The sequence below is a fragment of the Mus caroli genome, chromosome 13, assembly GCF_900094665.2.
Source record: "Mus caroli chromosome 13, CAROLI_EIJ_v1.1, whole genome shotgun sequence".
Lineage (NCBI taxonomy): Eukaryota > Metazoa > Chordata > Mammalia > Rodentia > Muridae > Mus > Mus caroli.
In genome coordinates, this window is record NC_034582.1 from 16,430,963 (window position 1) to 16,458,147 (window position 27,185).

The following is a 27,185-nucleotide window of genomic DNA, read 5'->3' on the forward strand; positions in this document are numbered from 1 at the left end:
AAAAAAAAAAAAAAAAAAAAAAAAATTGGTTTCTGTTTTTTGTGTGATTTCTCTTTTTTTAAACAATAATCTCTAAGTTTCTTCTAGCATCCTTTCTTGGACAAGTTTAGACTAGATGAATTTTTTGGTCAGGCAGTTAGTTAGTAGTTATTATTTAAAAATCAATAAACTTTGATCTGGTGATTTCCTTTCTAAAAATGTAAGGCAGTTGAATACTGTCTCATTTGCTCATTTTCTTCCCTGATACTGTGACAACGCATGGCCAGGAATGTGGCAGTAGGTAGTGACTACAGCAGTAACTAAGAGCTTATGCCTTTGTCTGCAATTCGGAGGCAGAGAGAGAGAGAGAGAGAGAGAGAGAGAGAGAGAGAGAGAGAGAGCAGGTGAAAATGGCATGGACTTTTGAAATTTTGAACTTACCCCCCAGTAACACACCTCTTCCAACAAGGCCACATCCGCTAACTGTTCCCAACAGTTTGAGCAACTGAGGACCAAGCATTCAAACATAAGAGCCTATAGGGGGAATTCAGGGCCAACTGACAAGGTACCTTCAGTTACTAAAATTTGTGCAAAAGACTATTTGACTACTTAGAACAATTGTTCTCAACTTCCTAATTCTGTGACCCTTTAACGCAGTTCGTCATGTTATGGTGACTCCCAACCATAAAATTATTTTCATTGCTACTTCATAACTAACTCTTCTACTGTTATGAATCATATTGTAAATATTTTTGGAGATAGAGGGTTTCCAAAGGGATCGAGAGCCACAGGTTGAGAACCACTGACTTAAAATGTGTGTGCGTTTGCACTGTGTTACTTTGGAAAGCAAATGGATAATGTGGGCCCCACACTGGACCGTTTGGGGAGTTTGTTTGTTTGTTTGTTTGTTTGTTTTTGCAAGGATTAGTGTAATTATGGAAAATGTTGGCAGTAGTTATAGTTAAGAGGTGAGACTGCGGGCAATTTTCAGTTTTTACTTTTTTCTATTTTCTGTGATTCATATGGAGTTTGCAATTAGGAAAAACAATTATAAGAAGTACCTTAATTATAATCATTAATTATAATGATGCCTTGTTGAGTGCCACTTCCTGTATAACGTTCTTCCCAAGGGCAGCAGCTTATGAAAGAAAATACAACAGATCTTGTATGTTGAAGAGAGAGGCTCGTTATTCACTTATACTCTCGAATTTTTCCTAATCATTTAAAATAGATTATGAGAAAAAGAGTCCAGAAAGCTAAGAAAAGGCATACTAACCCAAAATTATTCTCTTCGCACAAAGATCTTTGCGGGGGGGGGGGGGTGCTAATAAAAAAATATATAATTCTATCAGTACAAAGTTGATTAAAATTTGCAAATAGGTATGCCTACTCTCTAAACTTAGCCCCAGATACACCAGAGTTTAAATACTGAACATTCTCTGCTCTGCCCTGAGTGGCATTTGGCCGTCAAATGTCGCTTCCGTACAGCGTCCCTGAGGGCCAAAGACAGGAAGCGGCAGAGAACAGGGCTGCTGACCCCGTTTTCCATCTTTCCTCATAATCTTGGCGAACCAGACAGATGGAGAGCACAGACGCTCTGTCTTCAAAACATTTACATCCAGTTTTATACATGGACGTTCCCTCCCTTCTTTTTCCTCGGTCAAATATTCTTCCATTTTACTCCACAGGAAACTTTCGTCAGCGTTTCCAACAAATCTTGAGACTGCTGCTGCAGCTAGGGTGCTGAGGCAATCTCTATATCAGGAATATATGTGCACCAGCTTCTCGTGTGTCAGGATGGCCGAGTGGTCTAAGGCGCCAGACTCAAGCTTAGCTTCCCTGTCTGGGGATTCTGGTCTCCGTATGGAGGCGTGGGTTCGAATCCCACTTCTGACACAGTACACTTTTTATCTTTCTCACTTCAGTATCGAAAAATACATATCGACTTGATCACATAGTTAAGAAATATCGAGCCACATATTCTTAAAAATTGATTTTGAAAATTTTCTAATAGGAGCAGCCGACACTAACCGTAGAAGCGGAAGCGCGGCTATGGTTTTGAGGTCGGGAGAGTGGCTCTGCGGTGCTGTCCGCCCGCTGAGGGAGACGACTGCGGACCGCGAAAAAATTGAGCGGCGGATCCTGGAGGTCTGGTCACCGAGTATCGCCTACACCGCCGCGGTTGGCCACGCGCCTAGCCCACGAGTGCCGCAACCCTGAAGCACTGCGAGCTCCACGGCGCCTCCTTGCGGGACGCGGGATAAATAATCATTTCACCGCCGTAGTCCAAAGTCCTCCTTCCAGGCCAAACGGAATCAGTGCTAACAGCTTACCCGGTTTTAGGCAAGGCTCTCTTATGAGCGCACCTGTGTCATCAACTACTCGGTAGATTTTGTTGTTGGTTTGGTTTCATACTATTCTCTGATATGTTTTCACTCAATATTTGTTGGATCGTAAGTTGAATATTGATTTCGTTTTTCCTCATATAGGTGCTATGCTGTTAATCAGTAGAATGAATACACCCTGTTTTGTCGCTGTTATAGAACGTTCAATAAAAATAGAAAATTTCTGGAAATTCGTTCCATTTGCCCTACAAAAGTTCTTACTATTTCCTTCCTTCATTCTGTCTTTTCTTCCCTCTCTCCCTCCTTTCTTTTTTTCTCCCCACCTTTCCCTTCCAACCTTATTGACTTTGGAATCCTGTATGATCTCATTCATTGCCTCCAAGAAGCTAATTTTTTTTTTTTTTTCAGAAAAAGAAACAGATCATGTAAAAGAAAGATCTTGAATTCCTTTCAGAATCCCTTCTTGAGTACACGGTTTCTTTTCTAGTGCCTATGTGTGGATTTATTCTATTTTTCTTGTGTGCTCATATTTCTAGAACAGGGCCCGATTACCTTCGGAAGAGCTTCCCCAATGTTTGTGGGATGACTAGCCCCACCCCCAACCTCCCACTTTTGAGAAATGAAGTATTTTTCAGGTGGTGGAGCGGAGGTGGAGGGTGATGCCTGTTTTTAAATCTTTTCTTCAGATACTCTCCCAAACGCTACAACTTCCCAACGTTACTTAGCTCCTAGATTAAACAAACAACAAAAACTTTGTCAGAATTTATTTCTTAGCAATTCACAAGCTCAGTTTGTTAGCTGAAGTATTCAAAGTAATTCTGATTTTCCTTTCTAAATGAAAAACACATCCCTTGCTTTAAAGATAATCAATTTTGAGCCAAATATGAGGGACCAGGGACATTGGATTCAAGTTATGCAAAAAAGTGAATTTTTACTTATAGGACATAGAAAGTAATAAACGAAGGCATTTGCCAATTTTTCCTGGTGGAGACATTAGGTAGCCCGCTTAAAACAAAGCAAGGAAATCTGCTCTGGGTTTTAGGTGCTGTCTGGCAGTGGTCTTAGCTTCTCGGTCCATGGATGCTAAGGGTCTGCTAGAAGAATGATCCAAAGGAATTACCTGATAGGCGGTTGTGGGGGGTGAGGGTGGGGGGATGAATGGAACTAAAAATTGAATCAGATAACTTGGCTCTGGATCTGCAATATTTTAACTCCACCCATGTAAAGCTCTAACTATCCATTCAGCCTGGGTCAGCAAAGGTCACTGAGGGGATAGAACTGTCAAGGCGAGGCCCAGGACTGGGTTGGACAAATGGATGGATGGATGGCCAAAAGACAGAACACAGAGTAGCTGTGTAAAGCAATGAGGACTGAACTGTATGGTATTTGTACTGGGCTGAAGCCCCAGGGGCAGCTGGGAGTTCTTGATCTTTCAGTTCCTTCATGCACATACCTAGTAGTTCAGTGAAGGTGGGTGGGGTTGTCACCATCACAATGTTATATGTCCCTCCCTTTATGGGGTCTAGGAGAGGGTCCCTTTGTTGGTTCCCAACACCCACATGTGGCTCACAACCAGTTCTGGGAGATCCAATGCCTTCTTCTGGCTTCTATGGGCACTGCACACACATAGTGCAAATATATACATGCAGGCAAAATACCCACATAAAAGAAAAATAAGCGCTTCTTAAACACAGGCACATACTGGTGACTGGGCAAGGTAGGACACACCTTTAATCTCAGAACGCTGGAGTCAATCAAGTCGTGTCTGTTGGCTCAAGGCCAGCTTGATCTGCATAGGGAGTTATACATTTGCTAGGTATACATAGAGAAATTGTCTAAAAACAAGAACACAAACAACACCAACCAAACATCGATGGCAACATCAGGTAAGTAGATTGCCACAGGACGGGAAATATTTAGTTATCTAAGGCTATCAGCTGACATTCTTAGCCTTTGGGTTGGTGGATGTGTGTTAATAGAAGCTAGAGGTTCAACTTGCATATTGCACAAAAGATACCTAATATACATGAGGATGTTAACACGTGTAAGTAGACAATAGATGGGTATTTAAAAGTATAAAGATAACCCAAGATAATTTGGCTGCCGATCCTCAATCTTCCAGCTCTTCATAGCCTTGGCAGAATTTTAATACTGGTGCCTTGTTTTTGTTCGCAACACAAAGACGTCTACAAATGTCTTCACACGTCACAAAACGTTTGTGACGCTGTTAGAAAGATACCAAGACGCTAGTAAGTCTCTGAAAGCTGTCAAGAGAGAGAAAAAAAAAAGTTAACTCTGGAGCCCTGGTGCAGGAAGCTAAAGTGAGGAGAGTCCCTAGGACCTCCAGCCTGCTAAAGAGGATCAGGAAGTCTTGCCTTGGTCGTGTAAATCGACCCCAAAATTGCTGTATCCCGTCGGGAGGAAATTAATTTTTACTCCTACTTTCGGAGCTGAAAAACCGGGAATTGCTGTCTGGTTTGGCGAGTGAGGCGAGGTGGGCTTGAGCTTCCGGGACGTAGTGGCTCCAGCACTGAACACAGGGAGGACGCCTTTATGTGCCTGCGAGGCGGACTCTGCACAGCCGAACTCATCTCAACCCTGACCTGGACCAGACTTGGTCTCTGCCATTTCTCTAGGTCCCGGAAGAGAATGTGTCACAACAAAGAACTATAAGCAAGATTTCTTCTCCACTCTTTCCCTCCCCACCCCGAAGTTAACTCGGACACACTTTATTTGGCTTTTTCTTGTCAACCTGTTGCAATACTGTTCCGTGCTGCACGTGGAGGCTGACACCTGGGAAGTTTAGGGACGGTTCCTCCTGAGTTCTAGACCAGCCTGGCTACTTTGTCTTCATACTTTTCTCTCTTCCCCTAATGTTTGTAAAACCACTGCCATACATTCTGGGTGTGTGTATGGGGGAAAGGACGGACTATGTTAATAGGAAAGTTGTTATATAAACAAGGTGAGATCAAGTTTTTGTTTGCTTGTTTGTTTGTTGTTGTTAGGGATAGACAGAAGTGAAATTTCCTGCACAAGAGATGGATGTGACATAGAGAAGAGTACGTAATTCTTTTGAAACAGGGAAGGCAAGAAAGACGCTTTGTTCAGGGAGTTGTCTATATTATATCTTATAGACTTTCTTTGCAATTAAACCAGTCTGAAAATCATTTCACAGCATTTATTTATTTATGTATTTGCTCCAGCTTCTAATAAGGTAGTTTCTTAAGTTGTTTCCTAGTTAGGATGCACTTGCTGTCTGGGTTTCCGTCATCTTTACAAGTGGTAGTTTCCTACTTTGCACATCTAAAAGAGCATCAAGGGAAAATCCTCAGCAGGAAGGGTTCAAAGCATTCCTTGTGGATCTCACTCAGAAGACCACAAAGCCAAGCCAAACTACAGCTCCACCACTCTTAAGCTCCAGAGGAAACCTATGGGATTTGTGGTCCTAAAGGTGGAGAAAGATGTATTTGGAAACAGGAAATCAGCATCATAGGAGGAAAAATTCCATACTGGGGAGACTGTTTCCTAGTCCTGCATCAAGGTGCACCGGGGCATCGAGAGGTGCCCAGATCTCTTCCACAGTAGGACTCACCGCAAGGAGCCGGTCCTGCAGCTGCTGGGGCAGTTCCTCTCAGGACCTTCAGGCCTGAGTATTTAATCTTCCGTTGGTTCTGGTGGTGTAAAATATGAAGGTTCCTGTGGATTCAGTCCCTTGTGGGGCAGATGGCCAACTTCTTGCTGTGTCCTCACATGGTGTAGAAGAGAGACCTCTCTCCTGTCTAATGGAATGTGTTGATCATGGATCCGCTACTCCCACCGCTTCTCTTAACTCAGCCTTCTTAAAGGTCTTATCTCTAATTGCCATGTTAGAGTAGTGGCCCCTGGGAAGTAGAGACAGGCAGATCTTTGCTCAAGTCAGTTTAAGGTCACATCGTGAGATCTGATCACAAAACGATCATAACTTCAATTTCCAGGGCTATGGGTGCGTCTTAAGGAGGTGCCACCTACAACCCCTGTTCCAGGGGATTTGGCACCCACTTTTGGCCATGGTGGGCACCAAGCACACATGCAGTGTACATATACACATGCAGGCAAAATACTCACATATATGAAATAAAGCTAAAATCTTTTAAAAAGCAGTAAGTGCAATTGTGTATTTGTATTTGGCAGATACTGCTATTGCTATTGAATGCCAGTAATGAACATAGCAGACAAAACTCTGCTTTCGTGGAGTTTTGGCAGGGGGGGATATAGTAGATGATGAGAGAAGGGAGTCTGTGGCTACTATCGAGTGGGCTGAGATCTGAGGTTGGAGAATTGGCAGGTTGTTTAGGGAGGATTCCTGGCTTCACCACCTTCACCACCTACACCCCACCCAGACTGCAAATTCAGCATCTGGAATACAGATCTCGGTGGGAATAATGCAGAATCCCGTGGAAGCAGCCCCCAGAGAAAAAAATTATGCTATTTCTTTCCATTTCCTTCTGTTCATAATCTCCTCCTCTCTTCTAGCCACGATCTTCTCTAACCCAGCAGTTGTAAGACTTTTAAGCATGCATAATTATCCTGGGATGGAACCAAAATTCACACTACCGAATAAATTCAGATTCTAGAGCTCTAATGTAAGGCTGTCCTAGTTAGGGTTTCTGTTGCTGTGATAAACACCATTACCAAAAACAACTAGAGAGGACAACTATTTCAGCTTCAGTCGTAGGCATCATGACGGGAAGGCAAGGCAAGGAATTGAAACAGAGGCCAGGGAGGAATGCCATATACTGCATTCTTCCCCATGCCTTGCCCAGCCTGTTCAGTGGTGGCACTGCCCACAGTGGGCTAGATCCTTCCACTGCAGCCATTAATCTAGACTTGTCTGCTTATGCTTCCTGAGTGCTGCGATGTTGGGATTAAAGGCATGTATCACTATGCCTGGCCATATTTATTATTATTATTATTATTGTAGATATGGCCTCTTAATAGCATAGAGTGTTACTGTTCATGAATCTAGAAAAATCTTCAATAAATTTAGTGCTTATTTGTGTTCCCCCATTGGAGTTTTATAGTTTCATGCATATAGATATTAAACATTTGTTAGATTTGTACTTAACAAGAGATGTTTGGAAAAAATATTCAACATCACTAGCCATCAACGAAATGCAAGTCAAAATCCAAATGATAGTGAATGTGGTGGTCCACATTTGTAACCCGGCTGCAAAAAGACTACCACAGGATTTTCAGGCTAGCCAACGTTTCAAGACCTGATCCTGTTTCAAAAACAACAAAAAGGAAAGGACAAAAAGAAGAGTAAAGTCTACAGTAAAATATCACTTCACCTCAGTAAGAAAAGTCTGTGATTGAAATGATGAGTGCTTACAAGTGCTGTCGAGGACCCAGGGAGAAGCGAGCCATACCACTGACGGGCATGCAAAGGAGCATTGTATGCAAATGAGCATTGTGGAGAACAGTGTGGAGTCCCCTCAAGAAAAAGGAGGTCAGTGGGTGGCCGTCAGCCTCCCTTGTCCACCTGTTCATGAGACTGCATCAGGAAAATCACATGACATCTGGAGTTTGAGATCATCTTGGGCAACATAGCGAGAGCCATTTCAAAAACTACATTAAACTAAAATTAGACTCAGCAATCCTCTAGCTGCATAAATTGCCAAAGGAAATGAAATCAGGATGTTGAAGAGATTGCAGCATTTGGCTACAGTAATTCATGGAAGCACCAAGTGACAAGTGGGTGAAGAAAATGTGATATATAGACATCACAGAATATTGTTCAGTCATAAAAAGACTTTGGTCTTTGTCATTTACAACAATATGGATAGGAGAAGACCCCCGCTCCTTCATCTTCTCTTCCTCTTTCTCCTCCTCCTCTTCTTCCTCTTCCTCCGTATTTACCAGTGCTGACAGGAAAACCCAAGGCCTTGCAATGTAGTAGTCAAGCTATGTCTCTAGCCAGCACCATTCTATTAAGTGAAATAAAGGCAGACATAGATAAATACCATATGACTTCACCCATGCATTGAATATAAAATATTGAATCTTGGGAATTGGCAACAGAATAGTGGTTCCTGAGTCTGGAACAATCTAGAAGATGCAAGGATGAGAAGAGTGGCCCAGTAAGCACGAAGGTGTGTTAGATCCCAGTGCAGTGGTCTAGCAGTCTGCTGATTATAGGATAGCTATAGATGAGGAATTATAATATTATCCAGAATAAAGAAGTTTGAATGTCTTCACCATAAATAAATGACAACGATTGAAGACACAGAACGTTTAAACTCATTTAAACATTACACAATGTAAAACTGACATGTTGGTTCATGCATGCAGTCCAAGAACTTGGGAGGCCAATTGTCCTACAAAATGAGACCCTATCTCAAAAAAAAAAAAAAAAAAAAAAGAAAGAAAGAAAGAAAGAAAGAAAGATAAAGAAAAGAAAGAAAGAAAGAAAGAAAGAAAGAAAGAAAGAAAGAAAGAAAGAAGAAGAAAGAAATGAAAAAGAAAAAGTATATATGAATTTGGTGCATGACTTTAATCTCAGGCCAGAGGAGGCAGAGGCAAGTAGATTTCTATGAGTTTGAGGTCTACCTAGTGAGTCCAGGATATCCTGGGCTTATCAAACCTGGGGCCCTCTGGCGGCTCAATGAACTATGTTAACTCCTTACAGAAGACTACAAACATTTTAACCTTTCATTCCCAGCCACCTCAGGTTGGTTTTGTTTGTTTGTTTCTCTGTGTAGCCCTGGCTGTCCTGGAACTCACTTTGTAGACCAGGCCTGCCTCTGCCTCCCAAGTGCTGGGATTAAAGGCGAGCGCCACCATCGCCCGGCCCTCAATGGGTTTTTTTGTTTTTGCTTTTTTGTTTTCTTTTTAATTGCTGTGGTCACAGGAAAGGAGATCCTTGAGAGTGTTTTTAAATTAAAATATAATTACATCTATTTTCCTTTCTCTCCCCTCCCTCCAAACCCTCCCATGTACTTCTCCACTCAGTACTGGACAAATCCATAGCCTCCGTTTCTTTAATTTTACACACACGCGCGCGCTTCTAAATACATAAATTACAAGCTGCTCAGTCCGTGGAATGATACTTTTATGCATATTATTTCAGGGCTAACCACTAGACATTGGATAACCAATAGGGTCACTTCCCCAAGGAAGACTATTCCTCCTGCCCTCCGCATTCCTTAGTTGACTGTAGTTCTTTGTCCAAAGTTAAGGACAGGTGAGATGTCTTCCTTCTGTGTAAGCAAGTATTTTAGAGTCCTTATTCGGGTCTTATTTAGGAAACCCTGGGCTAATTTTGCCTTTTTGTTTGTATAGTACACGGTACTCCCCACTCCCAGCCCCACCGCTCAGGTACACAGTTAAACAAGGGTTCTCTAAGCGTGAGCCAGCAGTCACGCCATAGTACAGTACCTACACGAAGGAAAATACATTTCACAGAAATGAGTACACCAATTAAGCAAGAAAAATGTAAAAGCATACCGACCACGAAGGGACTCGAACCCTCAATCTTCTGATCCGGAATCAGACGCCTTATCCATTAGGCCACGCGGCCAAGCGGTGGGGAGGGGTGAATACGTAAGAGTCAAATGAAATGTGACCAGATTATGGGGGGGGGGGGGGGGCTTCACTATAGACATAACAAAAATTCAGCTTAACATAAAAGTTCCTAATTTGGAATCAAAATTTACAAAGACTTCTAAAATGTAGATTCGGGGAGCTGTAAGCAGGTAGGTAGCTCAATAATCCTTCGTGTGAACGCTGCTAAATTTTCTGTGACCACAGGGATGTCCAGCCAGAACTCAGGGGACCTTGTGCTGCAGAGGAGGGAGGGAGGTGGGAATGTTTGGTGGGTGGGAATCAGAAAGGATCCGCACGCAGCCGGCGAGCTTTAAAGAAAGCTTGTGTGAACTTACGAAGTTGGCATAAGACTGGAAAAAAACAGTAAACTTGCAAAGTGAGTTTAGGAAGGATGGAGAGAATGAAATCAGAGGTGGGGCAAGGGAGCCAAGAGTTCACTGTCATCCTTAAATACCAAGAGTTCAGGGCGCTTCTGGGTTACAGGTGATCCTACACCACCCCACCCCCCCCCCCCCCCCCCCCCCCCCCCCGCCAAAGCAAAACAGCAATGTAAAAAACAAAGAGCGTTCTATCTTCAGATTCAAACGATCTCAAGTTATCACCTCTTTAGCTGCAGTCCCAAGTCTGTGGATTCAACACAGTGCTCCGGCATGAATTTATTTTGATCTAAGGGGCTTCCTGAGTTTGTATTTTAACTTGGACAGTTGGTTGACTCCTCTGATAACCAACCCACAGACGTCTGAGAGCCCCCTGTAACTAGACATGGGAAAATTCAGGACACACTCCACTTGTGCTGAATCCAGTAAACATACAATGGATGCCTTCCTCATTTATTATTTTGCAACTAACTTATCGATTTACTTTAAATAAATAATAAAAAATGAATGAATGAATGAATGAATGAATAAAAGACAAAGTCCCAATGTGTAACTCATGCTAGGTTATAGCTTCAATCCTCCTGCTTCTGCCTCCTAATCGAGGGTACAGGTATCATCATCACAACTTCCTCTGCTGTCAAAGGTGCTTTTGAAGACATCCGTTATTTGTGGGTGGTCACTTTAATTTCTTCCTTTGGAGAAAACTGGTTTTTGGTAGAATGTGTAAACACACAACTAAATACTCTATGATTAGGTTTATGTTAACTCAGTACAGGCTAGAGTCATCTGAGAGAAGAGAACCTCTCCTTTTTCTCTTAACCCCCATTAATTACCAGTTGATGGAGGAGTGCCCAGCCCAAGTGGTTGGTGCCATTCCCTAGACTGGTGTTTATAAGAACTCCCGGTGAGAAAGAGAGGAAGAACAAGCCAGCAAGCAGCACTTGTGCCCACCCTCTGTATCAGTTCCTACCTCCAGGTTTCTGCCCTGTTTGAGTTCCTGTCCTGACTTCCTTCAGTGATGGAGTACAGTGTGGAAGTGTAAGCCAAGTAAGCCCTTTCCTCCCAGAGCTGCTTTGGTCATGGTGTTTCATCACAGCAATGGGCAGACCAACTATCCAGAGGTTCTCAAGATAGGGGAGGTTTATGAAATATTGGCCCTTTGTAGAGTAGCCAAGTTTGATCAGAAAACAAAGTCTAATAATTCCCTCCTTTATTAACATTTAATTTTTTTCTTTAAAATATAGCCAACATATGCTAACTTTCTGAAGTCTCCTGTAACAGTAAATTGTTGATAAATGACTGGGAATTATTTGGTGAGGGCAATTCCAATGAGACTCTGACAAGCTTCTAAGGATTTATGTGTTTAACATATATGGGTGCTTTGTCTGCATGTCTGCCTGCACACCAGAAAGGGGCATCAGATCCCATGATAGACAGTTGTGAGCCTCCATGTGAATGCTGGGAATTGAACTCAGGACCTGAGTCCTCTCTCCAGCCCCCAGCTAAGACTCTAGATGAGTCCCTTAACAGAAGGAATTATCGTTCCACCTGCCTCTTTAGCATGGCTTGAGGTAGGTCCTTCTTGCTAGGGGTGATTCTTTAGCCAGGTGATTGACTGGACCCAACCAGGCGTCAGATTCCACTCTTGTGGCCAGGTATTTTTCTCTCAACAGGACTTTACTGATATTTTTACATTCTTCCTTCTGAAGGGGTAACCCTAGGAACCAGAGGAAAAATCAGAATCCCAAAACCACTTCCGGCATCTTTAGCTTCCAGCAAGTACGAGGCTGCCAAGTTGAGCAAGAACACTGCTGGCTTTTAGCCAAGAGGGAAACTGGCTGGTTACATTTCTTTGGGGTTTTTGTATCCTAGACTGCCTAGGCTATTTTGTCATCTTCTTTACCATGCCTGCTTCTGAACTAAAGGCTGCAATGAAATTGGGATGCCTACAGATCTGCCTTCCTCCAACAGACACAGGGAGTGTTACATATGGTGGGTAGGGAACCCACCCCATCAGTGAGCCTACTTAAAACCCCTCAAAAGCTCATTGGTAACAGGCAAGTTGGGAAGGAAAGGAAGTCCTTGGCTGGTACCTAAGGAAAGATGTGAGGAAGGAAAACAAAAAGCAAAAGAATTAACATTAACAAACCCTATGCAGAGAGCCAGGAGAAGCCATGACAGAGGGTATCTTTAAATATTAGAATCAAAGTTGATTAAAATCTCTAAATGGGCTCACAAGGGCGACTCCTCATTTCCCTTTGGCCTTCAAGGCTGATCTCCAGAGTGAAAACCTGAGCAGCAGTTTTAGGCACTTAGCTGTTACAGTGGCTAGAATCACAGTGATGAGCCTCCCAAATGACTCCTAGGTAGGGAGAGAATAAATTTAGCCATCATTTAATTTTTAGGTTCAAACAATTAAGACTCTATCTCTCTTGGCTGCAGGTAGCTACTGCAGTGAGCCAAGTCGCCCTGCCTTCTCTCCCTTCCTTCTTCCTTCCCTTGCTTCCCTTTCTTTCCTTCCTTCCTTCCTTCCCTTCCTTGCCTCCCTTCTTCCTTCCCTCCCTCCCTTCTTTCTTTCTTTTTTTTAATTAGATATTTTCCTCAATTACATTTCCAATGCTATCCAAAAAGTCCCCAATACTCTCCCCCCCCACTCCCGTACCCACCCACTCCCACTTTTTGGCCCTGGCATTCCCCTGTACTGGGGCATATAAAGTTGGCAAGTCCAATGGGCCTCTCTTTCCAGTGATGGCCNACTAGGCNNTCTTTTGATACATATGCAGCTAGAGTCAAGAGCTCTGGGGTACTGGTTAGTTCATAATAATGTTCCACCTATGGGGTTGCAGTTCCCTTTAGCTCCTTGGGTACTTTCTCTAGCTCCTCCATTGGGGGCCCTGTGATCCATCCACTAGCTGACTGTGAGCATCCACTTCTGTGTTTGCTAGGCCCCCCTCCCTTCTTTCTTCCTCTCCTTCCTTCCTTCCCTCCTTTCTTCCCTCCTTCCCTTGCTTCCCTTCCCTCTGAAATTCTGGAAAATAATTCTTTTGGTGTCTCACAAAGAAACACATGGGGAAAACAAAAGCAATTCAGAAGGGCAGTTCCTCTTTCTTTCTTTCTTTTTCTGTTTTTCTGAGACCCGGTTTCTCTGTGTAGCCCTAGATGTCCTGGAATTCACTTTGTAGACCAGGCTAGCCCCGAACTCAGAAATCCACCTGCCTCTGCCTCCCAAGTGCTGGGATTAAAGGCGAGCGCCACCACCACCGGGCCAATTCCTTTTTCTAAAGAAGAGTGTACACAAACCAGAGGAGCAAGCACACAGGGTGGAAAATTCACTTTGTTCTCAGTAGTGGCAGCTGTGTTTCAATGCAGAGAGCTTGGCCTCACAAACTGATACAATTAGGTAACTGATAATCTGTGTGATTGTATAGCCAATTGATAGTCTTTATTTCAAAGGTCTGGTGTACACCCAGGTATTCAGAGACCTAGGTGTAACCTCTAGTGTCCAAAAAACAGGGGTTTTGAGGGCAGAAACTTGGCAGCTGCTGGAGGTTAGGGTAGCTTTTGTGTAAGCAAGCTGTTTGACAAATGCCAAGAGAGGGAGGTTCAAACAAGCAGACAATTTAACAGAAGCTATAAGTTAGCTAGGACATCCTGACCTTGGGTTCCCCGAACAGAGTTGAGTAATTTTTCATAGGATTTTCCATTAAGGAGATTAAATTCTCATTAAACCGGAAATGGCCACAGCAAGAATAAAAAAGATGGAGATGCCTTTGTACTCTTACCCTGTCATGGGAGAGTTGGGGACTGGTAGTTAGAGCTGTCCGTAGCTATGCACTCAGAGTCAATCAGGCTGTTTTCTGGCTGGTATTGATCTCAGATCTGCTTCTGCAAGGTGTTCTGGGAGACTTCTCTACTGCTTGGTAACCCACTTCCTATGAAAGAGTTTTGGAATACAGTGAAGTCTCATCACATTCTTTTTTTCATTTTCTGGGATTTATTACTCAGGTAGGATATTTCAGAATCTTCTTTTATCACCAGAAACTTGCTAGAACTGCAAGACTTTAGGGCCCACGCAACTCAACTGAAGCAGAAAATCTGGTCCTAACGCATGTCAGCAGAGAGAGCTTCCTGCTGATTCCAGTGCTACTACACTTGGTGAGAGATGGACTGGAAGGAGCAGTTTTCTGATTTCACCCTTTAGAGAGTATGACATAGGGAGATCAGTCATTTTTGTACTGAGTTCTAAGGACCCACTCTCCATTCTTCCTACTGCGTCGGCGTGGTCCGTCTTAATTGTCAACAGAGTGTAGATTCCTGCTGTTGGACTACCCAGCCAAGGTCGTGTAGGCCAATCCAATAAATTTTCTCTTATAATATATACATCCTATTGTTTCTCTTCCGCCAGAGGACCCTGTCTAATAAACACTCTTGCTTTTCCTTCTGCTCTCAGGTCCAGGTCTCCCTCTTTCTTTCCGGTCTTTCTCATCTCCTGTTTTTTCCCCCAAGATCCTCGTTTATTTCATTGAATTATATCCTCAGTCCCATTTCGAGTATTGTGTCAAGGCTGAGCGAGAGGCAGAGAGCGCTCATGCTTCCACCAAGGAGTGGAGGAGCTCCAGGACTCTGACACTGCTGGGCAAAGAGGTTTTTTGTTTGTTTGTTTGTTTGTTTTTGTTTTTGAGACTTCCTGCGGGAAGTTGCGGGGCGGGGGCGAGGAGGGGTCAGTGCCTTGAGCTGGAGCCGCCCAGCTGCTTCTCGGGGTCTATAAGAGCCCACACCCAGCTGCCCCACCAGTGCACAGCTCTCCCGCCGGTTTGCTTTGTTCTTTTCATCCTCCAGCATCACACTGCGGTGTCTGCCACCTTCCACATCAGAGATCACCATCCAGCCAGCCCCCTCTCTGGAGCAGCATGGGAGATTACCTGTTACCCGCCCCACCGGGACACCGATCCAGACTTTTCAGATCACCTTATTATCTTTTTCTTTGACTAGCTTGTCTTCCACACCGTATCTGAGGCACCGTATTCAACATACATCATAAATGACAAAGCACCTGACAGCTGGAGTGGCGACATTCAGTCATAGCAATATTTTGTGAAAAAGTGGTACGTGAGGGGGTGTAGCTCAGTGGTAGAGCGCGTGCTTAGCATGCACGAGGCCCCGGGTTCAATCCCCGGCACCTCCAGTTTTCAAGGTGTAGCACTGTGGTGGTAGCTTCCTTTTTTCCAATTATAGAGCACCTTTTATTGGTTTCAATCCACTCTTACAGAAACTGAGAGAGACCAAGGGAGACAAAGTCCGTCTACTCTGTCCTGTGTTTTTCTATCGAGGCATTTCGATCCAAACATAGCATGGCCAAGTGCCCTGATACAGAAAAACAAAGAGGTCGGATGCTGGGGCCAGGCAGGAAATAGGAAAGACTGGAGATGGAGGAATGGAGGGAGGGAAGAAAGAGCGCGGTGGCAAATCCGAAACTTTCCAATTTTCCCACCCCTCCCATGGTAACTTCCCCTTCGTTGGTCCTCCACCCGGTTCTGTCATCTTTCATTTCTGTGTTTTATGTGCATTCAAGGAACTTTTAAAAGTATAATGCTATGTTTGAATACAGATAAAGTTCTTCGTGTGTTAAATAACTTTAATTAAATAATTTTAATTAAGCCTCTGGGTCTGACTGGCTTGTACTAGGACTTCAGATTATTTAAAGCCCGAGTTAATGAAGGGAATCGGAAAACACACACACCTTCCTTCACTCCCTATTTGCTTCCACCTCACATTTTGAAGGGCCTCATATATGTGTGAGTCCTTCACGACACACTTGCTAACATCAAGCACAACACTGACAAAGAACCTGGGCTACCTTACCTGTCTGGATGACGGACGGCAACATTTAAGGCATGGGCTGCCCTCAGGACCGAGCCTCCGAAGAGTTTCGAATTGGCTCTGGAACGCTGACCTGGGAAGGCTGCCCTGGACTGCTTCGGCAGGTAGTTGTAGGAGCTTAAACAAAGATCTGCACTCCATGCCCAGGAATGGATGTTAATGTAATTTTACAGGGGTTTTCTGGGTAGCCCTAGCTGTCCTTGAACTCGCTCTTCAGACTGGTCTCGAACTTGGAGATCCAGGAGCCACCACCGCCCAACTTTTTTTTTTTTTTAATGAATGAATTTATTTTTTTTATAAGATAGGGTTTTTGCTATGTAGTCCTGGCTGTCCTGGAATTTACTGTGTAGACGAAGCTGACTTCAAACCATAGATATTTATTCAGTGTTGTAGGGAACGTTCCTTGGAATTGCTGCACTCCTTCCCAATTGAAACATTTGCTCCAGGCAGAAGAAAGAGGAGTCCCAGGAGAATGGGAACTTAAAAGATCCTTGAGGTCCCTTACATGGCAGTTAAAAAAAAAAAAAAGAATCAATTGCAGACGGTTGAGACTCCAATCAGCCAAACTAAGGACTTGAGAGAAGGCTCAAACTTTGCAGGTACCTACGGCTCTTTCAGAGGATCCAAGCTGCCTGTAACTCCAACTCTAGGGACATCAGTCGCCTTTGGCTGACTTCCCTACTCATGTACACACGTATACATATATGCATAATTTTAAAAATGTTTTAAGAAAAGGAATTTATTTTTATTTTGTCGTTATTTATTTAAAAATATTTGTATCTTCTTTGTTGTTGTTATTTTTGTTTTTGCTTTGGTCTGTCGAGACAGGGTTTTCCAGTGTAGCCCTGGCTGTTCTGGAACTGGCTGACTTTGACCTCTAAGAATTCAAAGTACTCAAACAGTATTAACTTTATGTGATTGTCTTTAAGCCCAGCATTCAGAAAGTAGAGGCAGATGGATCTTTTATAAATTCATGGTCAGCCTGTTCCACATATCAAAATCCAGGCTAGCCAAGGTCATATAGTCAGAGCCTAAAACAAACAAAATCAACATTTTCAACCAGGTGTGATATCAAACTTCCAGTCCTCGTACTTGGAAGATGGAGGCTAGGATCATCTTCAGCTACATACTGAGTGTACAACCAATCTGAGTTACAAAAGTCCTTGTCAAAAAAAAAAAAAAAAAAAAAAGCCATGCATGGGGTGTACAGCCTTTAGTATCAGCACTTGGGAGACAAAGTCAGGCAGATCTCTATAAGTTTGAGGCTAGCCAGAGTTACTTAGTCTTATATAACAATGGACAAAAAATGTTTTACAAAGTGAGAGACATTTATGGAATATGGAATATATGGAATATTGGCCTTGGCAGGTGAGCCACCCTTAACAGAATAAACAGAAACAAAAAAACTTTTCTCACAATTTTTTGAGACTAGTGTTTTTGTTTGCTTGTTTGTTTTAATGAGAAAGTATATTTTATTTATTTATTTATTTATTTATTTATTTTTTGGACAAGGTTTCTTTGTGTAGTCCTGGCTATTCTGGAACTAACTCTGTAGACCAGACTGGCCTCAAACTCACAGAAATCTTCCTGCCTCTGCCTTCCAGGTGCTGGGACTAAAGTCGTGTGTCACCACCCCCAGGATGCTTGTTGATGTAAGGGTTGGGATCATATGGTTCCTGCCCCTGGTACAGGGCCTGCAGGGCATGGGCCTCCACAAGTATTGATGGTTGCTGTGGGCACAAGGTTTGTTTGTATAATACTGCACATACAGTCATGTTCTTCCTCGGAGGGATGTTCTCCCTGTTAACATTAATGACTCCATGATAATTAGAGGCAACGCAAGTTCAGGAGTCAAGGGTGTGTCTATGTCTCAGCAAAATGGTGAATGCTGAGAGCTTCAGGAAAGCCCTTAAGGCTGTGGGAAAGCACTCTGCATGAGCTGAGTTCAAAATGCGTACTTCCTCAACTATGCAAAATATAAGGATGCAATATGAATTGTATAAGGAGCTTCACAGAGCTAAAGGAACAAGGGCAGCTGCTGTACTATAAGCCAGCTTGTCAGAATGATACTAAGGAATGAGATAAAGAAATTTAGGTGATCGCAGGGCAAGATCCTACACAGCTAAGTTTTTTGGCTTTGCTTGAAAGGCAGACTTTAGGTCCAGGTTCAAGCCTAGGCTGGTAGGAGTGGTAATTTCAGGGACAGGTCCCACCCAGCTTTGCCTGTGCCTAACAAAGGTGGGGTGGATCTCTGAATTCTTTTGCAATGTTAAAACAAACAAACAAAAACCTTGCTTTCAGTTTCTAAGAATCAAGGGGTGGGCTGGTGAGATGGCTCAGCGGATAAGAGCACTGACTGCTCTTCCTGAGTTCAAATCCCAGCAACACAACATGGTGGCTCACAACCCACCGGAATGAAATCTGACGCTCTCTTCTGGTGTGTCTGAATTCAGCTACAGTGTACCTATGTATAATAATCTTTGGGCCTGAGCGAGCAGAGTTGACCAGAGGGAGCGAGCCGACCAGAGCAAGCAGGGTTGACCAGAGCTACCAGGGATCCTAAAAATTCAAATCCCAACAACTACATGAAGACTCACAACCATCTGTACAGCTACAGGGTACTCACATACATTAAATAAATAAATTTTAAAAAAATCAAGGGGTAAGGTCATGGAATGCTGATTCTTGGGGTCAATAAATGACTAAATAGATATGTAAATAAAAGACCGGGCTTTTTGTCTGCATGAGCTGAGCCGGCAGAGAGCAAAAGCAGTTATTCTTTTTAGATTTTTTTCCTAGCAAGATTTGAACTGTCTCTTTTAGAATTTTTTTGCTTACAGGATTTCTAATCTTGGTCAGTAATTCCAAGAATTGCTTAAGGAGCTAATATAGCTCTTTTAGGATTTTTTTTTTCTAGAAAATCCAAGAATTACTTTATAGCAGCCTTTCTGACTTTGATTGGAAAATCCATAAGCTATCTAGAGAGCTTTTAGCCAAGAGCTTTATCTATAGAACACAGGCTCTCAGCTAGTACCTATGATCTCATGGTAGCATCCAACTCTCTTTTATAATTAAGGGTGACCTTCAACACCTGATCTTCCTTCCTCTGCCTCCTAAAGGCAGCCTGAAGATCTCTCTAGTGCTGGAGAGTGAACGCAGGGCTTTCTGTATACTAGGCAAGCACTCTGCCAAATGAGCCACATGAGAAAAGGCTCAGGCATTTCAACACTGAGTAGACGTCTCTATCATTAAAAGATGCTGAAGAATTTTCTAGGTAGAAAAATCTGTATGTTTTAAAAACTATTTATTATTGTTGGTTCATTTTTTAGAAAGGGTCTCACTCTGGAAGAAAGATTAGCACGGAATTCAGGGTAATTCTCCTGCCTCAACCTCACAAAGGCTGAGACTGCTATTATTTTTGTTAACACAGCAGTAACTAGCCTATGGAGCAGGAATGGATGTATTCTAAAGAAACATTTTGTGTTCCCTCTTTGGCTACCAAACTGTTGAAAGAAGGGACTCCAAGAATTAGAATCTCCCAGGAATCTCCTGCTGGGAGAAGGCATGGCTTACCAAGAACAGGGGTTAAACTTGGTTTGCTGGTGCATAGCTGTGTCCTACGTCTAATCACACAGCTATTGTGCCACCATGTTGGAAAGGTGCAATATTTAGCAGCATGAAGCATTTAAAAGTTACCAGTTAGACATCATTGGCAATAAGTTTCTGTTACTGTAATAAAACATGTATTGGCAATAGTGTTCATCTTTTGGAAGAGAAGACTAATATAATTAAATTTCTATTAACTTAGTTATACATATATATGTATATATATTAATGCAACTAAAATTATATTAATTTTATTTTTGAAGATACTTTTGAAACATGCTCAGTGTTTTGGTGTTACTATTGCTATGATGAAACACCATGATCAAAAGCAAATTGAGGAAGAAAGGGTTTATTCGGTTTATACTTCCACATCATAATCTATCACTGAAAGAAAGCAGGCTAGGCACTCAAGCAAGGCAGGAAGTTGGAGGCAGGAGCTGGTGCAGAGGCCGTAGTGGGTGCTGCTTACTGGTTTGTTCACAATGGCTCACTAAGCCTGCTTTCTTAGCTAGGAGTGGTTCCACTTCCCCCATTTATCACTGATTAAGAAAATGCCCGACAGGTGTGTGTGCAGCCCAGTCTCACAGTGGCTGTTTCTCAATTGAGGCTCCTTTCTCTCAGAGGATTATATATTTTGTGTCAAGTTGGCATAAAACTAGCCAGCACACTCAGTTTTTCAAATACTTAGATAACTAAATGGCATCCATTAGTAGATGTTCCAGTAGTCCATGAAGTAGAAAATTAGAGTCTTTAGGGTTTCAAACGGTTCTCCTTACATTGCTTTCTTTCTCCCGGTGTGAGCACTGGGAGTGGCTGAGTACAACCTGTAAGAGTTCTTTTTCCAAACTGTGGGTCCTGTGAATGAAAACTCCTGGAAGAGTGTGCCTGAAAAAAGACTGACTGATGAGTTCAGCCAGAACTGCAGGGAGATTGGAATATTGCAGGTCCAGAACTAAACCTTATCTTGGGCTAGCTTTGGCTGCCTAGAACAGCCATTCCCTGACCACCTCTGTGTGGGAACTAACATCCTGTGACTAATAAAATCCTTTGGAATTTATTGACTTAACAGACCCACTGGCTTCCACCAATCCAAAAGCTAAGATGCTCATCACACAGTATATTGGGCCTATATAAAAATTTCCCCCCCTTTTGATAACCATCTCTCTGATGTACCGTCCAGTGTATTTTACACTTGCCTTGACATATGACTTTCTTTGTTCTGTAAACTATGAAACTACTTCTACATTGGAACTTAGAATTTGGGGGAACCTAAGTCCGTGTTCCTAGGCCATGGTCACTCAAAATGGCTCCAGAATAAACTTTCTCTTATTTTCCTTAAGATGATATCTGTGGTTTTTGTGCTGACAGTCCAAAGATTATACTCAGGTCTTCTGGTTCGGCAGCAAAGCACCTTTATCTGGAGTCATCTTGCCCCTGCCTAACCATCTTCCTGGCCAGCTTTAGGATTCTTGTTTTGTTTGGGGTGGGAGCTGGAGTTATTATTAACCTTTTGGATAAAAAATTTTATGACAATGATTTAATACATGCTTTGATATTCTGGAGAATGACTCAGCCCATCAAATGAGTTTTTAGGGTTTTATATGTCCTTTTGGGTCCACAACACCATACTGAGAAAATATATTTATAATACTATTAGTTATTAATGTGGTTTTTTTCAAGTGTGTGTCTGTGTGTGTGTGAGGTGTATTCATGTATTTGTTAGTCTGTTATTTTGTTGTTTGTTTTTGAAACAAGGTCTCACTCTATAGCCCAAGCTAGCCTAAAACTCACCACGTAGCCCAGGCTATCTTTGAGCTCACAGCAATCTCCTTTCTCAGCCTCCCCATTGCTGGGATTATAGTATAGGTGCTACCTGCTTAGCATCCAGTGTTAAGTTTTTTGTTTGTTCATTTGTTTTGTTTTAAGTGATTTTATTTATTATTTATTTTATCTTATTTTATTGAGCTCCATATGTAGACCAGGCTGGCTTAGAACTCACAGAGATCTGCCTGTGTCTGTCTCCCAAGTGCTGAAAGTAGAAACATGGGCCACCATGCATGACCTAAGTGATTTTATTGCTCACGTACACAAGAGAAATTTGTGCCACTAGAGCAGAGGGCATAGACAACTCATATTTGCTACTAGACAGGCAAAATAACTAGTCTTATCATAACCAGCTAGTCTTACTGTTTTAATTTTGCCCTCTATCAGAGTCAGATGGAATTTGTATCTTTATCCCTTCTGTCCTCTGAATATTCTTGTGGATAGCACCTACTTTCTTGATCAAATGGTAGTGATTTTCAGAGACATCATGGAAATCCTTTGGATTTAAAGATTCTCAAGATTTTATTACCAGTCCCAAAACAGATGTAGAGGAATTTTAGTCCAGCAACATGGCTGCTCTGGCAAGGGTTCACATCCAAAGACCTAGCTCGGTCTGTGTGATCTGGCTGGAATACAGACATACCCTTAGTATATACCTTTAATCCCAAACAATGAAGGTAATTTGTATTTGTAGAAGGAAGCAGCCATGTTTGAAAGTGACCTCTAATTGTGGGGCAGACAAAGTAACAAATCAGAGAAAGATTGGACGGAACAAGTCAGAGGATATGCCCAAACACGCAAGAACAGACGGGAAGAAGAGGCTACTGAAGAGCAGTGCAGAGTGAGTCAAAGTGGAAGGCAGTTCAGCTGAGTTCAGCTCACTGCACTTTGGTGCAGTACAGTTGGATGAAGTTGAGTTCAGTTGAGATTGTGCTGTTCTGTTCAGTTCCATTCAGTTCATGCAATTCAGTGCAGCCCAGTTCATGGAATTCAGAGGCAGTTTTCCCAAGCAGAACAATTCAGTAAGAAGCCAAGAGAAGCCAGTTTGAATCAGTCAACTTGGAGGGGACTTTGAGTCAGAACAGCTGAGTTGAACCAGCTAGCTGGAGATCAGAAAGAGCTAGAAAGGGTGAGTTTATTAGGCAATAATAATAATAATAGGACAACTACATTTGATGAATAAAAGTTACTTTTACAACAGATTTGTGTCACATCATGTGACTCTCTCAGGATCATGATTGGAGAGGGAGTCAGGCGTTTCTTGGCCAGTTTGTAAATAATCTGTTCCTTCATGTTGTCAGATATCAACCTTAACCAAGTAGGAACGATACAGTGGTAGGGCAGCTCTGACTGAGTCACACACTTCCAGGGAGCATGCATGAGACTCATGATGGTGCCAGGCTGACTTTTTTTTTCTTATAATGAGTTTTTAGTTTAGCTTCAAAAGCTCTATCTAATTTTAGAATAGCTGTCAACATTCATAATCAAATTAATTTTGAAGTATGTGTTTCAATGTAAGTATATAAGTGTAATGTGAGTATCCCATCTATCACTTTTGTTTTGTTTTTCGAGATAGGGTTTTTCTCTGTGTAGCCCTGGCTGTCCTGGCACCCACTTTGTAGACCAGGCTGGCCTCGACCTCCCGAGTACTGGGACTAAAGGCTTGTGCCACCACGCCAGGCTCCATCTATCACTTTTACTAATTCTTTGAGCCAGGGTCTCTCTCTCTCTGAACCAGGGGCTCCAGTTTTCTTGCTGACATTGGAAGCTGGCAAGCCAGTGATCTTCCTGTTTCTGCCCTGCTCAGAGCTGGGTTACAGGTGTATGGGAGATGTCTAGCTTTTTAAATGGATGCTGAAATGGAAACTACAGTCCTTTGTGACTGCCAAGCAGGAGCTCCTGTTGAACCAGTTCTCTAGCCCTCAATTTATTTTTTTCTATGCTAATATTTTTTTCTAATAAACCAAAATATTCCTCACTGTGGGGATTTAAATGAGAATGATCCCACAGGCTCATATGTTTGAAATAATTGGTTTTCTGCTGGTGGAACTTTAGGCTCACAGTTTTCAAAACCTACTTTAATTATGGTTCTTTAATGCTTCAACCTCCCTTCTAGCCCACCACCCACTAAAGGTAGGGGGAAAGAATGGTTAGTAGGAAATGGGGGCTGTGGACATGTTTAGAAATAGTTCTTTGGGGTGACTCTAATCTTCATTGTTAGTAGTCCAGTCTACTAGCAAAACACCAAACATGAATCAGTACCAGCAGCTTGATCCAGAAGAAACCGTGAGGCTCCAAATATGGTCATGAGTCCTTGGAAGTAGCAAGCAGCAGCAGGAATAACGCCAGTTGTTCTTTGATGTGTTTCTCTCTATGAAGTCATGGCAAGCGATATTCAGCAAAGAAAGCAAGGCAAACCAGTGCAAGAGCATCATCAGTGAAGACCAGCGTCAGCAAAGCCCAACAACAACCAGTAGAATCTCAAGGCAAACCAGTGCAAGAGTGTTTGGATACTGTTATGGATTATACTCATACACTTTCCAAACATGGCACATCTCTCAAGCATCTGCTCTAGCAAAACTTCACAAGCCCTTTCATCAGGCAACTTCCAGAAAAACACCACATGTCTGTTCTCAGAAAAACATCTTCTCATAAGACAGTTCCCAAACAAACATCACATGACACAACTGCATCTCCAATAAAACCAGAAGTTCCCACTTCCTGGAACTATTTAGGAAGAATTAGAGTAAAAGTGACTTTTACTCACCACATGTAATTGTCATCTCAGAAGCTTACTGCTGAATATACTCACCCTTTCTAGCTCTTTCTTATCTCTGGGTGGCTGGTTCAACTCAGCTGTTCTGGCCCAAATTCCTCTCCAAGCTGACTGATTCAAACTGGATTCTTTTGGCTTCTGACTGAATTCCTTTGCTTGGCCTCAAACTAACTCTGGCAGTCTATTCTAATCTTCTGGCTGCTTTTCATTCTTTGGCTTTTTCTGACTTCACCTGAAACCTAGAGAGCTGACACAGGCCTTTTAGAATGGACAATGAAGGGGAAAGAAAATTTAGAAAATATGAGTCCTTGTTAGTGTAAAGACCTTTGCCCGTGTATACTGATCATTTGTAGTTTCTACTGAGTAAAACTTTATTATAAGAGATGACTTAATCATGGCTCAATAATATTAATATATGCCATCCTTAATCCTAGAATTGCTTAGGAACTAGAACAGAGGTCAGGGCACCCAAAGCACTTTTGGTGTATGTAGTCTGGGGCAAGGATGAGGCTGCCAAGAGTCCCAGGCATATTTTTCACTTTTATCCAAGAGAGAAATTGTTTACTTTTCTTTGTAGTCTTTTAACCTTAAACTGCCTAACCAATTTCTATCCCCTGTTTTTCTCATTCCTTATCCCACACCAAAAGAGGTAACCGTAACTGCCATTACAATATTAGGGTGATGACCAATCGAGCTCCTTACAGCTGGAATGGCTTTCAGGGTATCCCGCTAGTGGACTTAAAACTTGCTGAAAAAAAAACCTCCAAAAGTGTATTGGTAGTTTGATTTGTATAGTGGCCAGGTGAAGGGAGGAAAGGACGTCCTTGGCTGGTGTGTGGAGGAACAATAAATTTATTGGACTTACTTTTAGGGTATAAGTGAAGGATGGGTGATCCAAAAGTAGCCACACTGGAAAGCTTTCACCCAGTATAAATGATAGATGGCTTCCCCACATCTGCATAGGTGGATCCCCCTCTCTGTAGTCTTCCTCATCCTATTTACCTTATCTCCTTCCCAAGAGGTCAAGGCAATATGCAGTTAGGACTGAGTTGCAAAACATTAGCTGGGAACAGTGGTTGGATATTGAGGTCAAGGTCTAATGACCCTAATATTGCCCCCCCCCTTCTATAAAGAACATCAACAATCAACAAGAACAGCTCTGATGATCCTTTATAAGCAGACACAGATGGTCTGATGAAGATGATAGTTGTTTTATTTATAGAATGAGGATTTGCAATACCACCCTAATAATAGACCCAAGTTCAAACTACATGTATAGGATAATATAATAAAGTAATATTACCTGTGTACATAGTGTTAACTATGTGACTTTACAGTTCTCAGTTAAGTCTTATAGAAAACACAAGACAATGAAGTACAATTTTTTTTATGCCATGTGTAGTCCAAAGAAACATGTGCCATAGCCTTGCTTTTAGGCTGTTTGTTTTTTTGAGTGGTTTTGCTTTGTTGCTGTTGTTGATTGGTTGGACTTTTGTTTGTGTGTTTGTTTGTTTTGAGACAGGTTCTCTCTATTTTGGAGCCCTGACTGTCCTAGAACTCACTGTGTATATCAGGCTGGCCTTGAATTAACAGAGATGTACCAGCCTTTGCCTTCCAAACGCTGAAGGCAGGAGTCACTACACTGGGTTCCTCATGTTTTTGATTTTTGAATGAGTGCAAGCACCAGGTAGAGAAAAGCAGTAATGTACTATAATCATCAAACTGGTATTCACAGCACCCAGCATTCTTTGGTCTTTTCAAGAGAGGGCTTTTTTTGTAGTCCTTGGTTGTCTTGGAATTTTCTCTGCAGACCAGGTTGACCTTGAACTCAAAGATCCACTGGCCTTTGCCTTCTGCATATCATGGTTAAAGGGGTGCTCCACCACCCAGCTTATTATTATTAATTTTAGTACCCCTAACCTAAAAATATGGAACGCAGAGAGCAATAGCCTCTAAGTGAACCTGGAAAAGACAGGAAACTCTTAAACTAATTTCTAGAATTTTCAGAGGGCATTGTTCTGTACATCACTGTTACCCTAACACTTCCATGGGAGAAGATGGGTCCAGGACTTTTAAATTCCACCATCTTGCTGGTGTTACTCACTTGGAGCATGATGTTAAAATCCAAGCCTACAGTCTATGCCTTTTAATTGGATTGTTTAATTCATTCATATTTAACAGAACTGGAATAGCTGGGTTTGTGCCATCATTTTCCCTTTTGGTTTTCTACATCTCATATCTACTTCATTCTTCAAATCTTTTTTTTAATAGTAAGTGAATACTTTCTAATACAGCACTTAGATTTTATTAATGATATATTCACAACATTTTTTAAAGCTTTCATTTAGGTAGCTTATTTATGTAGTTTACACTATACAAGTTCACATATTAGGATTACCTTGTTTTATGAAAAATTAACTCCAGTTATATATGGGAAGGTCACACCTACAAAGCTCTAGGCTTTCTGCTCTTGTGATATTAATGTGATACTCATTACATCTATCAGTTGTAAAGAAAAAATTATATTGGTATTATTAATTGACTTAGTACCTGTCACTTCCTTAGCCCAACTCTTTGTTCTGGCGACATCCATTGTACTGTCATTGGCAAATATTGCACACACATATTTCAGCCCTGTGTTATATTCTCAACCATGCATATCTTTATACGGTTGCATTATAAATCATTTAAGAGGAGAAATAAGAAAAAGTACATTAGCCAGAAGCTGGAAAGAACCCAGATGCCCCTCAACAGAGGAATGGATACAGAAAATGTGGTACATTTACACAATGGAGTACTACTCAGCTATTAAAA

The 27,185-nt window shown here is 42.2% G+C and overlaps 3 non-coding genes across 3 annotated transcripts; 2 read left to right on the plus strand and 1 right to left on the minus strand.

Moving 5' to 3' along the window:
* The first annotated feature begins 1,770 nt into the window (after nt 1-1,770).
* Nucleotides 1,771-1,875, plus strand: Trnal-caa. Its single transcript has 2 exons — nt 1,771-1,808; nt 1,830-1,875. It is a non-coding gene; the product is annotated as a tRNA-Leu (tRNA).
* A 7,934-nt stretch (nt 1,876-9,809) lies between these two features.
* Nucleotides 9,810-9,882, minus strand: Trnar-ccg. Its single transcript has one exon. It is a non-coding gene; the product is annotated as a tRNA-Arg (tRNA).
* Nucleotides 9,883-15,398: 5,516 nt separating this feature from the next.
* On the plus strand, nt 15,399-15,470 carry Trnaa-agc. Its single transcript has one exon. It is a non-coding gene; the product is annotated as a tRNA-Ala (tRNA).
* The last annotated feature ends 11,715 nt before the right edge of the window (nt 15,471-27,185 follow it).